Below are 14863 nucleotides of genomic sequence, written 5' to 3'. Positions count from 1 at the left end.
GCGAGGCTTTGGGGTATAGATTTCCATTTTTCTCAGGTGATCGATGCAAGCATGCATGCAGCACATTTGCCAAGATAATTCACCCGCACTGAATACATGACTGGCACATATATTTTTGAGTACTGCATGATCAGTGGAGACTTTGTGTGTCATCTTTTTTTTTAATTCTTGAAAAATTGTGTTTTATCTGCATCTTGAATTTGAAGGATGAGAGAGAGAAAGAAGGAAAAAGGAAGATAAGGAAGAGGAGAAGTGGAGAAGGGAAAGGAGGAAAAGGAGATGAGATGTAGGAGATGGAGAAAAAGAAGGGGAAAGAGCTGGCAGAGAAGAAAAGAAAAAAAGGGGGAAAAGGGAGTAAAACCGAAATTAAAATTGAAAGTAAAAATGAGAAGGAAAAGGAGAGGAAATTAGGAAACAAAAGACAGAGAAAAAAAAGAAAGACAAATATGAAAGAGAGGAAAATAGAAAGATGGAGAGAGGAAGAGAGAGAGAGAGAGAGGGGGGGGGGAAGGATGAAAGAAGAATATTTGTAGTCGTTAATGTAGGAGGACGAAAAAAAATGAAGAGAAAAATGAGAAGGGGGTGAGGTAATGGAAAAGACAGGTTCAACCAGCTCTCAAATATTTGTACAAATGACAAAAATGATAGACATTAAATATCTGCTAACAATGAACAATATTCCAGATTTATCAGTGAAATTGTAGGAGTGAAAAATAGCACTAGAATCAAAACATGAACAGGTGGGTGGGTAGACTGATAAAATCAGACCTTGGCATTGGGGTTGGTTTCACAAATGTATGTTTCTAGTGCATCTTTTCTCGTTATTTGCACAGATTTTATTTTTAGCACATTTCCAAAGATAGAATAAAAATCTGTTACATTGCAGAGAATTTTGAAATGGTACTCACTTCGACAGAAATGGATAAAACAGACGATCTCTCTTTTAATATTCTTCATAGATTAAATAAATTATATATTACTTGCCTTTTACTGTAGTAGTAATATTCAATCTCTACAATGAAGTATCCATGTACATTTTCATTCATATGTATTAGTTTCATCTCTCGCAGGACAGTATCTTGTGCAAAAGGGGTCAGATCAATAGCAAGCTTTTGATTTGGTGCGAGACACGTGCCTGATTGTTGTGAAGTTTAAACAAAATTTGAGGAGTGTCTATTGTTCTCCTCTAACTTCAATAAGGGAGAAAACTGGCCTCAACTCTACCTCGTCCATTCACTCTATTTGGTTTCTTTGTCCCCCCATTTCCCGCCCATCAACTTCCTATTTTGGTGTTCTCTTGATAGTTGTATTGATCACCAGTTCCCACTCTTTACTCATCTTCTAGCCCCATTCACACCACAGAATTTTTTTAATTAAAAGTTTTGTCAATATATCCATTCTGTATCAATGTTTTTGATATTTTTAGGAAATAACACATAGGCCTATTGCAGTGACCTACATGTACCAAGCAAGTGAGCAGAAGATTTCTCACTTTTATGATGAAAAATATAGTTAAATCTATTATATTTTTACTTTACCTCCCCCTCCCCCTCAGCAGTAAACATATTCCCCAGTACAAGTAATATTAGCAAAGTAAATTGAAATATCAATATACTGGATCCTACCATTAATACTGTTGCCATTCCTGAAATATTAATTATTGATATATTAATATGGTAAAACTAATTTCTAAAGATTAAATGGACAGGGTTGCTAAGGCCAATAACAAAATATGTTTAAGTGTCATCAAACATTAAAAAAAAATTCCAGGAAATTTAGTGACTGTTGAATCTAGTTTCATATGATGATTCTTTGTGAGAATCAAAAATTAAAATTTTTAGGATATTGAGCACTCTCTCTGGGTAATTTTGTTATTTTTCTCTCTTAAAAGACTTTTATACTCTTACAAATTTAGCAATTGCTTTTGAGAAAGCTGAAAAATAATGCAAGGTTTAAATGAAGCATAAAATGGGCAGACACTTTTTGGATTTTTTTTTCAAACTTACAACACAATTTAAACTATAATTAGCTCTGGTAATTAATCTTTGAAGCCAATTTGTACTTAAGAGATAAAAAAATATGTTAAGTTTGATCTTGTATGTCAAACTGGACTTCCAAATATCAACTGTTTACCAGTGATAAACAGTGAATTTGCTGATGTGAATAGGGTGTATAAAGAATTAAAGAAGAGAGCGAATTCCGACACTTTGATTGGAGCATGTCGCGTGCCTCTCTTCGCCATGCACCTGTTTGCTAACATAGGCATGAATACAATAATTCCACAACCTATTCTTTGTTTTATTGTGTATTCATTTTGTGCCTAGCCACTTTTATGGATATCTGTACAGGCTGGTCATTGGAAATCAATTGATCTCTTCATTTAAGGGGTGTTTGGGTGCAATTTGCCATCTTGTCCGTTCTGGACATTGATCTGGTATTCTTTGCTAAATGGACGAGCTTTGTTGTATGGAGGTCAAGCTTTGTGTGAAAGACCTCTGCTCTTGATAGATTCCTCTTGTGTAGAAATTTTATAAACCGCTAGTTTGATAAAGCAATTATTCAAGGAAAATTTACATTTTTGGCATAAAACTGGACAATCTCTCATTTTGTTTAATTTGAATTTGCTTGAAATGATGATTTGGCTAATCAATATTTATACAGATTTCTACAAAGTCTGGTCTTCTGAAATCAGTTGATCTCCTCTTTAAAAGGGTGTCTATGTATAATTTGCCAAACACTGCCATTTAAAACACAGAAAAAAACTGAAAAGAAGAAAGATAATTTGTTGACAACATGTTAGCACTTAAAACATTTTGGAGAAACTGTAGCTTAATATTATGTTGAACTGACTGCCAAGTTGAAAATGTTAGTGAGTTGAAGTGTTTGGTTTTCCTCTTGGGAAAGCATGAATATGACCATGGATCCTACTGGAACTAGTAGGATCCATGATATTACCAATGCATCTTTCTTTGATTTTGAAATAATCTTCCCTTTTCAGGTCCTCCTAATAAGAATTGTTTTCATAATTTACTGGAATGATGTCCTCTCATAAATTTTAACTGGTTATAATTGGAAGTTTGGAACAAATCTTTGAAAATAACCCATTCCTGCATTTTCCTAATCCTCTTTTATCAACCCTTTTAGAATACATTGTATATCCCAAAACTGTTTATGAAACAAGTTGTTAAGTGTGCATGTTATTCAAACTATGAATAGTATTTCAAAAAATAATCTGAGAAAAATATCTGGTAGATGAATTCCACCTTCAGTTGTATTAAAAAACATAGATGGGAGTGGAATTAAGTGACGAGATAATGGGAACTCACAGATGTGAAATTACAATTTATAAGAACATATATACACTGAAACCAGAACTATTAACTATTAATTGTTAATAATGATATTTAGTTGCTAATCTAGTACTTAATTTTATCAGAAGTCCCTATTGCGTTTTACAATATTTGTTTTAAGCTGAGCAGCTGTTACACACACCGTGTTTGTGTTTCAAAGAATAAATTCAGGTTCCCATTGACCTCGTTGCTGAAGGAAATTAATATCGCTAGAAGGATTTGAACCCACTCACCTCCAATTGAGAGACAAGAGTCATTACCACTATGCCAAATATTTTGTACATCAGCATTTATTTTTTTTATTTTCTATTTTTTAATTAACTTAACACTTTTCTATTCCAATTATTTTATCTTTAATTATTTCCCATTCTTTCTTGCATTCTTGCAATGGAATTTCATTAAAAAAAACAAATAACCTTCTTCCCAGTCCCTGGGCATTAGGGCATAAATATGTTTGCATAAATACTTAGCTTCCACCTGCCCATTTCAATTATATTATTATCTGATCCGATGGCTGCCCTATATTTGATCCATTGTTTAAGATAATATAGCGCTGGTCAGGCCGGTTTGAGTTTAACTTGTGGTTCTTTTTTGTGGTTTTGTAAAATTTTCATGCAATTTTTCTTCAGAAGAAAAGGCTCTGAATTAGATGCGTTTCAAGGAACTGTGTGACAGGAAACTCTGTGTTTACATTATAAGGATTTGGGTAAATTAATGTATTCCTTTGGAATATAAGAATGACTTTAATTGATAATATTCATATTTGATAAATTAAATTTACAAAGAATTAACAATATACCTGGGCCTACTTCATGACATTTTCAATTGATGATAAATGCTAGAATTCTACCAGAGTTGCACTTGTTACTTAAAATAATATTTCAGTTGCTTGTAACAGAAAAACTGAGCTGCATTTGATCATGTGATTTCAGAAACATGGTCAAACAAAACAATATATTTACCCATGAAATAAGATGAAATGAAAATGAAAAAAATACAGAAAAATTTGCAATAGGAAATATACCAATAAATCCATTTCGACTACTAATGCAAAAATTACAGATGTTGGATGTATTTGACTAATTTGGAAAATAATAATGATCACACTTCACTGTATTATGGGATTAAGAATTAATTTGGTGTTGATTCATAACTGAAAAATATAATGACCATGGATAAAGTTGTTACTTGTCATTGTGCTTCATAAAAGAGGCGGGAAACACCCAAATTTGTATGCATTTTATTCATTTCCTGGCTCAGTGGCCCCCAACCAATTAATGGCTGACTAATTAGAATCATTGGACCGTAACATAATGGTTCATGGTGGAAAGTCCTGCTTGAATAACTGACAGCTAGCTTTCTAATAGAATAGCTATGGGCTCCACTTATCCTTTCTGTTGTGTGTCGCTTGCATTAAATTACTTGTGGAAGATGTAAATGGAAATAAATTTAGATTAATTTATAACATAGTAATTGTTACATAAAATTTCATTGATAGTGATCTTGTTAAAAGTTATTTGTAGGGCATAAAATATGGTAGTGGTAGTGGATCTTATTACCGAACACTTTTCATGAATTCAATCATATCAAACACATTCTCATAAAATTCACCAAACTTTCACCATAAATACACAATTACCTACAAAATATAAATATGTAAAAATTTTGCCGAAATCTTTTTTCCTTTTTTGCGATATTAGCTTCCAATCGGCCCCCTCTTCGCATGTGAAATATTTTGGTCAGTTGAAAAAGGTATCGTATTGCCGATCGTGTGTTTTCTATGGGAAAAGTTGAGAAAACAATAAAATAACTGATGAGCTATTTTTAACATATTTTATTATTTTTAGAATGATACTTTGAAAATGTGTTTTTGACAATTTTGAATGATACTTTGAAAATGTGTTTTTGACAATTTTTCATCATCTTTCTATTCAAGTTCCCTTTGGAAGAATGTTGCAAAGTTTTGAGCGTATGAAATTATTTTCTGACGCTAAGAAACGCACGTTCGGTAATACAAGGCCGGTCGGTAATACATTCACTCACTATATTTATTACTGCATAGTGAAGGTTACCAAACACTCTTTGATGAATTGATTAAGAAGTATTATTTCTCTGCCTTAACTTTAGTTCAGGGTGAATGTCTGTCTCCTTTTAGTCCTTTAAGTGAAAAATGATCAAAATACTACAATCTATGTAGACAATCACCCATTGTAATCATGAAAGTAATGCATTTAGATTACTCACTTGATTTGAAATGATAGGTTTCATAATGTTAATGTCAATATTTTGTTTATACAGGAAAATTAGAGATTGACATAATTGTTTAAATTGTGAATAGATTAAGAAAATGATGATTTTAAAATGTGACAAAAATTCTGTTAAAATGTAAAGGATGTAATAGTAAAAATGATATATCGTATGGTTTTTTTCACACTATAAAGTCTAACTCAGTTAGGAATGTGTTTCTTGGACATGATGTCTGGTTTTACCATATTTACTGAATGCCTTTATTAAGGGGAGAATGTAAAAGTTGGGAAATATTTTAAGGAATGAATTTACATTCAAGGTTGGTCTCTATTGTTAATATTTAGATCTGTTTCTGATTTGCTGGTAAATGCCAAGCTGGTATATAACCAATCAGCTCGGAAACATTTTATGTCTATGTTAATCAGCCATAGAATCAGCCGTAGATGCTGACCTTATAGATAACAGATATCACTCTTGGGCCTTTCTATTAAAGTGGAGACAATGGCAGAGTAGGGATTCGAACTCAAAACCTTGCGATTATGAGTCCAATGCCACTTACCACTGGACCAATTAACCTTCTCCCTCTGTGAAAAGAGATCATCTTTCAGAAGGATTGATCATATTAAGGAAATTTCCATTCCAATCTGTATTCCTGAATCTTGAATGAAATGCCTAATGGTAAATCAGTTTTGTTCAGGTTAAGGTAACCCATATGCACCTTGAATGGAGCACATGTGGTGAATGATAATATGATATAATACCATGCAATTATTAAAGTAGTCAATTCCGATCCCCCTTTTCTGTACATTTTGTCCTTGTCTAGTAACCAAATTTCAATTTGGATAATTTATCTCAGTGAGTGGTAATTAGTTTGTGATATGATATGGTGGAGTTCACTGATCATTCGACTGTATCTTCCAGGGTTGTTGATGAGTATGATATTATTTTAATTGAGATGCGTACCTTGGCACAGTTGCGTCAAACCTTGTTTAGACAAGGCAAATGCCCCTAAAGGATTAAAATGATATCAGCTGAGAATCCATTCAAATATGAAATCTTTGAAAACAAGCAACAAAAAAGCACAGAAATATACCAAGAAAAACTATTTTGAATAAGTTACAATTTAAGTAATCAAGGTTAATGTTCAAGCAAATAAGGGAAAGGCTTGTGTTATCACATCAGGTTGTCGTGACATGTCGGGCAATCATAAAACCCGACCTATCGAAATAAAGGACCACCTCATTTTCTGATAGGTCAGGTCCAGTTTACCAGATGTTTTGTGAAAATTATATCGAAATTATGGAATGGTCAGGTAAACTAGACCTGACGTTTCGGGAATTTAGGGGGCCCTTTGGTCGATAGTCAGGTATATGTGATAGCCCCACCGAACTAGCCGGAAAAGAACATGTATGTAGCTACTGTATGTGAAGCATAATCATGCTGCTTTCAAAATTATTGTACTTTACCATTATGACACACCTCATAAGAAATGGACTCCATGAAAATGAAAAAAAATACAATCCTGATGGTATGAAAAGTTGACAATGGATGGGAAATATTTGATTATACAAAGAAAAGAGAAAATGCAAATGTGAATTGCACTCTGCATACATCCAGATATGGTTTGTTTGAAAGGGCTACTTTTCAGTTCATTTTTTGCTGATCTCATTCAACTTTCTCTACCTCATCAAACTTTTCTGCCTCAGAAGACAGATTGCTTAAAATATAATTCCATAAAAACATTGCAATTCAATTGTTGTAGGCAGAGTAATTATCACCCGTAGTCATCCTGTGAGCATAAACATGGATTTTAGTTATTTACTTTTACTCTTCTATTTTCACTTTCATTTCAGTAGCTGTTTCGTTAATTGATTAGACAATTAATAGATAATAATAATAATAAATATGATTTATATAGTGTCTTTTCCATTTTAATTAAATGCTCAAGGCGCTTGATAGAAAAGAAAAAGAAAAGAAAGTGGTTGCAACTATAGTTATTTTATTAATACATGTTTTTTTTCAATAGAAATTGCTCTTAGGTTATTGGTTCGGTTTGATAACTTTCTGTATTGATTGATGGTTTAACCGTAAACATTTCCTGATGTTAATGAATAAAGCTAAGTCATTCTATGATTTTTTTATTTAGCTTTGTAATGGCACAGATACACCAGCACATTACCCATGTCACTTGCATGATATTGTTAATTGATTCTATTTAAAAATCAAATCAATTAAAACAAATACCAGCTGTTGCATCCTAAAACTATGAATTAGGCTTAGTCTTGTTATCATTTTCTTAGACAAACACCAAAATTATGTAATGTAATGAAAAAGCTGTATGTACTAAATTTAATTTAAAAGCTAATTCTGGAAAAAAGAGAAAAATAAATCTTCATCGTTAAGAACTCTCATTTGAAAATATAATGACTTGAATTCTTTAGTTCTGTTACACAGACTTATTCCTCATTCTCCAATTCCATGTTTATTTATTCATTTGATTACGTGTTGATGTACTTTTCCAAGAAGAATATTGTTCTTTACAAGAAAATTTTAATTGTAGAATTGGAGCATGAACTCAAGATCTGGGGCTCCAATTTCATAAAGAATGTTTATTACGTTACGGTACTTGAAATCTTTGCCATTGTGGTAACTACCAAAGTACATAAATGACCAGGCTCCCAATCAAATGAAAGTTTCCATTATATACAGGAGTCACCATAATGGGAAAGTTCCCTTACCATACATCTTGAAACAAAAACAAACAAAAACAGGGGGGGGGGTAAACAATTTGCCCAGTATACATGTACTCTGGAAAATTTCCCATTATGCTTACAGAATTTCTAACCATTTAACCTCAATATTAGTGTCTAATGACAGAAGTAATCCATGATTTTCACAGGAAATCATAAACTTTCCCCAAACATATCCCTTTCCCAAAGACTACCCTAATCCTGTTGCCTGTCTGCATGCTGCGATGAATGAGATAAGGCATGTGTATGTCAAGACATATGGTACAACTGAGGGGCTCACAATTGCACTGTCATGGGTAGTTCGATAATGCTGCTTGAAAATCTATCCTCGAACTAAATTTCAGAAATGTTACTTCACAATTTAACAATCTATCATTGTTTTAAGCATTACTAAGTTAGTCATTTAATGCCTAATTGGTTTATTTTAATGACAAAATACATGAAATTTGAAAGATATTAGTCTACCTGCCAAATTTATGAAAGAATTAATTTTGATTATGTTGAATTTTTGGCTCACTTGCTTCACTCACTTAATTTAATGATGTTTAAAATTTGATTTTGCAATTTTTGTGGCCCTTCATGCTCAAAACTCATGAAAACCTGTGCTTCTGATAGCTCCAAAGTTACTTACCAGTTTCCGTTTTGTGTTTCTTAGGCTGCGTTTATGCGACCTCGACCCAGAATCATGATTTGAATCACAATTTGAATCATGATTCAAAACAGCAGCATGAATCACGATCCGACAGAATCAGCGTTTATACGACCATCTTTCTAACGCTGTTTCTCCCTGAATTCGGTCCGATCCAGTGCGCATCACAGTGCGCAGTTTGACCCAGGAAGTATAGGTCAACATTTTCGCACGTGTTTCTAACTTCACGTCGGCTGCTAGATTTTTGCTGCCGCCGGAGCTATTAACGAGCAAACGTTTGTGCAAGTGCAACGCTTACTCGGCTTCCGAAAAATAAATCTTTTACTTCCAGAATTCCGTGTATTGTACCTCATATTGTTTTTGATCGGGAACCAGAAGGGGTCATTATCCTCCCTCCCACCTCCCAATCGATTTTTCTTGTCTATGATGGTCCTGTACTGGGCACGAATTCTGTTAATTTTGTCTCGACAGGCGGTGCCACATCTCCGTTGAAATCCCTCCCTCGCAAGCGCCGCTGAACTTAGGGATCGTCTTATTTCTGTGATTCACGGTAAGGGATGCTTGTGCTTCAGGCTGAGCCCAAAGCACAAGCAGAGCCCTGAGTTAATTCATCGTCGATCAGTCCAATTTGTGCCTTTGGAACTTGAAGAAATGATTGATGAAAACAATGAAATATACAAATGACGCTACAGTACAACCCCGGGGGTACAATACACAGAATGATAATTCCTAAATGCTGGCAATACTGCTACACGAAAATTAACCTGCACGAAACACAGCGCGCGCCTTTGAGTCGAACCCGGAAGAAGCACGACACAATGACGTCATAGAATCATGATTCAAATCACGATATCGTTTATACGACCTTTTTCGTTCGTGATTCCACAGAAACGTCTTTCCAAACGCCCCTTTTTTCGTGTTTCATGTTTGTGATTCTAATCATGATTATATTCAATTTCGACTAAACGCAATCGTGATTCTGCAGAATCGTGATTTGAATCATGATTCTAATCATGATTCTAGGGTAAAAAAGTGTCGAATAAACGCACCCTAATAGTCTTTAAAAAGTAGAATTTATCAAATTTTGCATTTCAGAGCATGTTGATCTTTTCCCAATGTTTGTGTGTGTGACAGAAGATATTTTTCTTCAAAGATGGTTTATGGTCACCCTAAAATGTTCATCCATGAGACCATAACATCTTAAGACCTTTTGCTACTTAGTGTGGATACTCAATGCTATAGTATTAGTAGGAGAAGAAGTATTTTAAGACTACCTGTTAAAGTTAATACACATACTTTTCAAGTTTTTATAGTTAACATGATTAATAATTTTTGGTGATTTTCTCATTAAAGCAATAGGATAAAAATATCAGTTAACCCTGCCATTGATCCTCACATGAAAGAATTGGATGAAAAAAGGGGAATTTCCATAACCCATTTTCCCCAATGCCATGTGATCCAGAAGAGTTTGAAAGCTAGATCAGTTTGAATAAGATCCTTTCCTGAAAAACTGGAATTTGTAAAACCACATTTGATGCTTTCAGGCACTAAGGAAATGTTCTTAACCCCTTTGTATCGCATGTCATGGCAATGTTCAGTAATAGAAGAATCTTTAGAGTTCAAATGGAAATCTGTGATTTTGCTGGTGCAGTCAGCTAGCTAGACAGACTACTGCCTTAGAAATATTGACGCCCTTAGTTAGAAATGATAAGACCTGTATGGCATTCTCTTTGCATCTCCTTTAATATCATAAGGATATTTTTTTATTTTGTTGATATTAAAGTCAGATGAAAAATGTCATTTTGCTGGGGCAGTTGGTTATTACAGCTAGATAGATGATTACTTGATAAATGGCAAGTGCCAACCTCTCCAGATATTCTATCGTTAGCTAGCTTTGCTTTGTATTATTTAAGCATGTAAGCCCCCTTTTCAGATGCAGGTCAGGTTTAGATGCAGATTTAGATTGACCACGTGATACCATCTTGTATTCTAATCACCCTTTTCACCATTTGTGCTTACATTTTGAAAGAAATTGATTTTTGCAATCAATGGAAGTTTGCTTCAACAAAAACATAGATTTACATGTAACGAAACGTATTTGAAAAATGCATCTCCATAGTAAAAAAGTGTTGTTTGAACACAACTTATACTTTTAGAACCAAACATCTGGAGCCCTCAAATCATCACCATCACCACTATCAGTGTCCTGTTATACTGTAAACATAATTACCAATGGCAACTGTTACAAGTCAGAACATTCTTCTCAGAAGGTCATGGGAGACAATCCCTTATTAATAAGGGATAACGTAATATAGCCTTCCTTCCACAATAAGTGATCGTAAAGTGTTTGATGAGTCAATTGACAATTGTTCTATCACTATTATCAACCTTTAAGGCTTCACAAGTTAGAACAATATGGAAATGTAAAAGATATAGAGATTTATAATTTATAATTTAAGTATGTATCATGACTTTATACGAGGATGTTTGCTTTAATACTTGTGTCAATCCAACAGTCCTTTCAAAGTATATATTCATATCAACATAAGGCCATTGATACTTGTGTACAATAAAGTGAACTTATGATGGATGTTACAGCAACTTCTTGGTTCCTGGCAAAATTTACTTTTCTGAAATACGAAGTTGACTTCAACTTTTAAGCTGGTGAAATAACAATATTTCACAAGCTTCTCTTAAAAAACAAATTATGAGTAAAATAATATTGTACATTGAATGAATACATTTCAACAATTATGACTTTAATAATACCAAAGAGGTTTCAATGAGATGGAGTAAAAGCAAATAAAATCCCTTTGAACAAGGTTAAAAACTGCCAGCAGAAAGTATGTCAGGCATGCACTTTGCTCAATATCTCTTGCAATTGTGTAGACAAATGATTCCCGCATGACTCCGCAGCTATAGGTCATGTATAAAGAGATAAATGCTATTGTGATAATTACTTTTTCGCTGCATCTTGGTCTGGTTATATGTGTAGTACATAATTCGGAGGCATGCGAAAATACAGGGCCGTCGCCAGGGGGGGTGCGGAGGGTGCGAACGCACCCCCCTTCAGAACAAAAAAAAAAAAAAAAAAAAACCGGAGGGGGGGTAGGGATACTTGAGGGCTCTTTTGAAAAAGATCTGGCCGGCGGGCTATATAACTGCATGAAATTGAGTTAATACGTTGTTTTTTGTGTTTTTGTGTTTTTTTTTCATAAAAAGCACCCCCCCTAGAAAAAAGCTGGTGACGGCCCTGAACTCTGCAATATGTCCTGAAATATGACTCAAATTTGCTCAACTGGGCATGCACGGGCACCTATTTGGCATATACAGTAATGAATAACAATATTCCACCGACCACATTTGAAATTTTCATTCGCCGCGAGCAATCGCAAAAGTGTTAAAATCTGGTTTCAGTATACATCAAATTCTTACTTTTTCACTAATTAAAGGTTAATTGATATAATCTGGGCAAATATCTTGGCGTATTTGTGCTTGATTATTGATATCTTGTAAATGCGTTCAAATTTCAGTTTGTTTATTAATATGAAAGATGGAAAATTGATACAAATTGATATTTGTGAAATTTCACTCTGATTTCTAGCTGAAACTGGCAGCTTTGAGGGTGGATCATCAAAAGGTTCTTACTTCCATTCTATCTTTTGTGCTTCTTTCCAGTCATAGAATCTTCTTGATAATACAAAAAATTCAGTATAATTCAAGACTTTATTTCAAACAGCTTGGTGTACAAAGATAATATTTGAATAAACAAAAAAAAAATGTAAAAAAAAGAATTATAAGGGAAGATATTGAGATAATACTTGAAATAAAAAGAGTATATGTCATAATTTAGGAGTTGCGATGATGTATTAATGATAGATTTATGATGATATGTCAATCTTAAATTCAAAGACTTTCTCTCATATTATTACTCTAGTGCTGGGATTACCCCAGGTAAAGCCTGGCTAAACATTTCTTGGTTAAGGTCAGTAATGTGAATTATAATCGAGTATCATAAACATGCCCATTGTATAAAAGCATAGTAGTTGTTGAATTGTTTAAACTGCTCATTGCTGATTCTTTGTTAGCGTTCAAACAAGCAATCTTATATCTAGTGCCCTCTCTTGCTTAATAATTCCAGCCTGTTCCATGTTTTCAATTAGATTTCATTTCAAAAATAAAAATCCCCTCGAATACAGATCTTTCATCTTTGTAAAATCACAAAATTTATCTTTAAAAAAATTTAATTTAGTATTAAATTTCATATCCTCCACATCTTGGGGCATACACATTCATGTAATCTAGCAATGAAACGAGTGATAAATGTATTTGGGGGATTCAAGCTAAAGACAGACTTTTGATTTTACTTTAATGTTTTGATTTTGATCTGGTGCCCCAAATTCAAACTAAACTTCTATCCTGTATGTGAAAAGGGCTGATTGTACAGTATCGAAAGGTATACAGTGTATATATGTTCAGAGTTCGTTCACCCTATTGACTAATCATCAAAGGAATTTAGTGTCTCTATATGTAAATGAGAGTGCAATATTAATTAATTGATTTATATGTACATGTACCAATTGTCCGTGCCATGCACTATTTTAGCTCTGCTGTTAGCAGTGTATATCTCAATAGATTTATGGTTTCCAGTCTCGAAAACAAGGCAATTTGGTGTCATGAAATTGCAAGTTTCTTTGCTTATTGTTATGATAATTGTAGGGAGAGTACAGAGAAAGTTTCTTTACATTGTATATTTCACCAGAATTTTTGGTATCCATTTTTAAGGAATTGATTTGGTGTTATGAAATTGTAAGTTACACACAGGCTAGGCCTCTCTGACAAAGATGTTTTTTTATTTACCTAATGGTAATCTTCAAAAAAATCTGAGGCTAGAAAATTTCTGAAATCGCACCTCTTCCTAATACTGGGTAATTTGATTCTTTTGATATTGTCTCCCCCTCCAGTAACGCCATGCCCACGACACTATCTCATCCTTGCATGCCATTATGAGCTCACTGCTTTAAGTCCCTTTTTTTTTAAATTACTCTAAATTCAACTATTGGTTAAGAGATATTTACCCAATCTGGCAGTTTCATTTATGCTGAGGAAATTGTGCGAATTCAACAATTATGAAACGATAGTGCCCTATTTTGGTTATTATATACAAAATGCTCTTCAACTTGTTTCAGTAAATGTCCTCAATTACTCTTCACTTAGGCTGCAATTTCCTTTATCTTGAGGCTTTAGCGTTGCCCTTCTTGCACAACTCTTTGATTTGTAAATTCGTTTGTCAAAAGGCTATCCTTAGAGAGAAAATTATGTTTCCTTTCCTGTAACGAATGAAAGAAATCATCACATCATCACACCTGCTCTTCTATTTTAAACTGTTCACATTTCATTTGTCTTTCCATGCTTTCTTTTGCTTTCTTAAAACCATGTCCTGATTTTTTATTTAGATCGAAACCGATGCATTTTTAAAGTAAAATAGAATTTCCAAGTATCCTCCAACGAAATTTTTCTATCTACAGGCAATAAAGCTTCCATATTTTCCTGTGAATTTTCTCAAGTCAAGTATTCACTCATTTTTTTTTAAATCCTTTTTTTCCGAGCACTATTTTACTTTTCACATTTATAAAGACATTTCAGCACAATTCTGATACATTCAATTATTGATAAATATTTTTTACTCATTAAGAAAGTGAATAGGTGTTCTATGTGCATGAAGAAAATGGTATCTTTTGCAGCAAGAGAGGAAGGAAAGGCAGAACCTAGTTACTTTCATCCTTACAGCTTGTAAATTATGTGAAACATTAAACAGGCTGAAATAAGTCATTGTCTCAGAAGAAGCTTAAATATTGAAAACATAA

Source organism: Lytechinus variegatus, chromosome 2, assembly GCF_018143015.1.
Source record: "Lytechinus variegatus isolate NC3 chromosome 2, Lvar_3.0, whole genome shotgun sequence".
Classification (NCBI taxonomy): Eukaryota; Metazoa; Echinodermata; class Echinoidea; order Temnopleuroida; family Toxopneustidae; genus Lytechinus; species Lytechinus variegatus.
Note: the sequence above shows the minus strand (reverse complement) of the source record.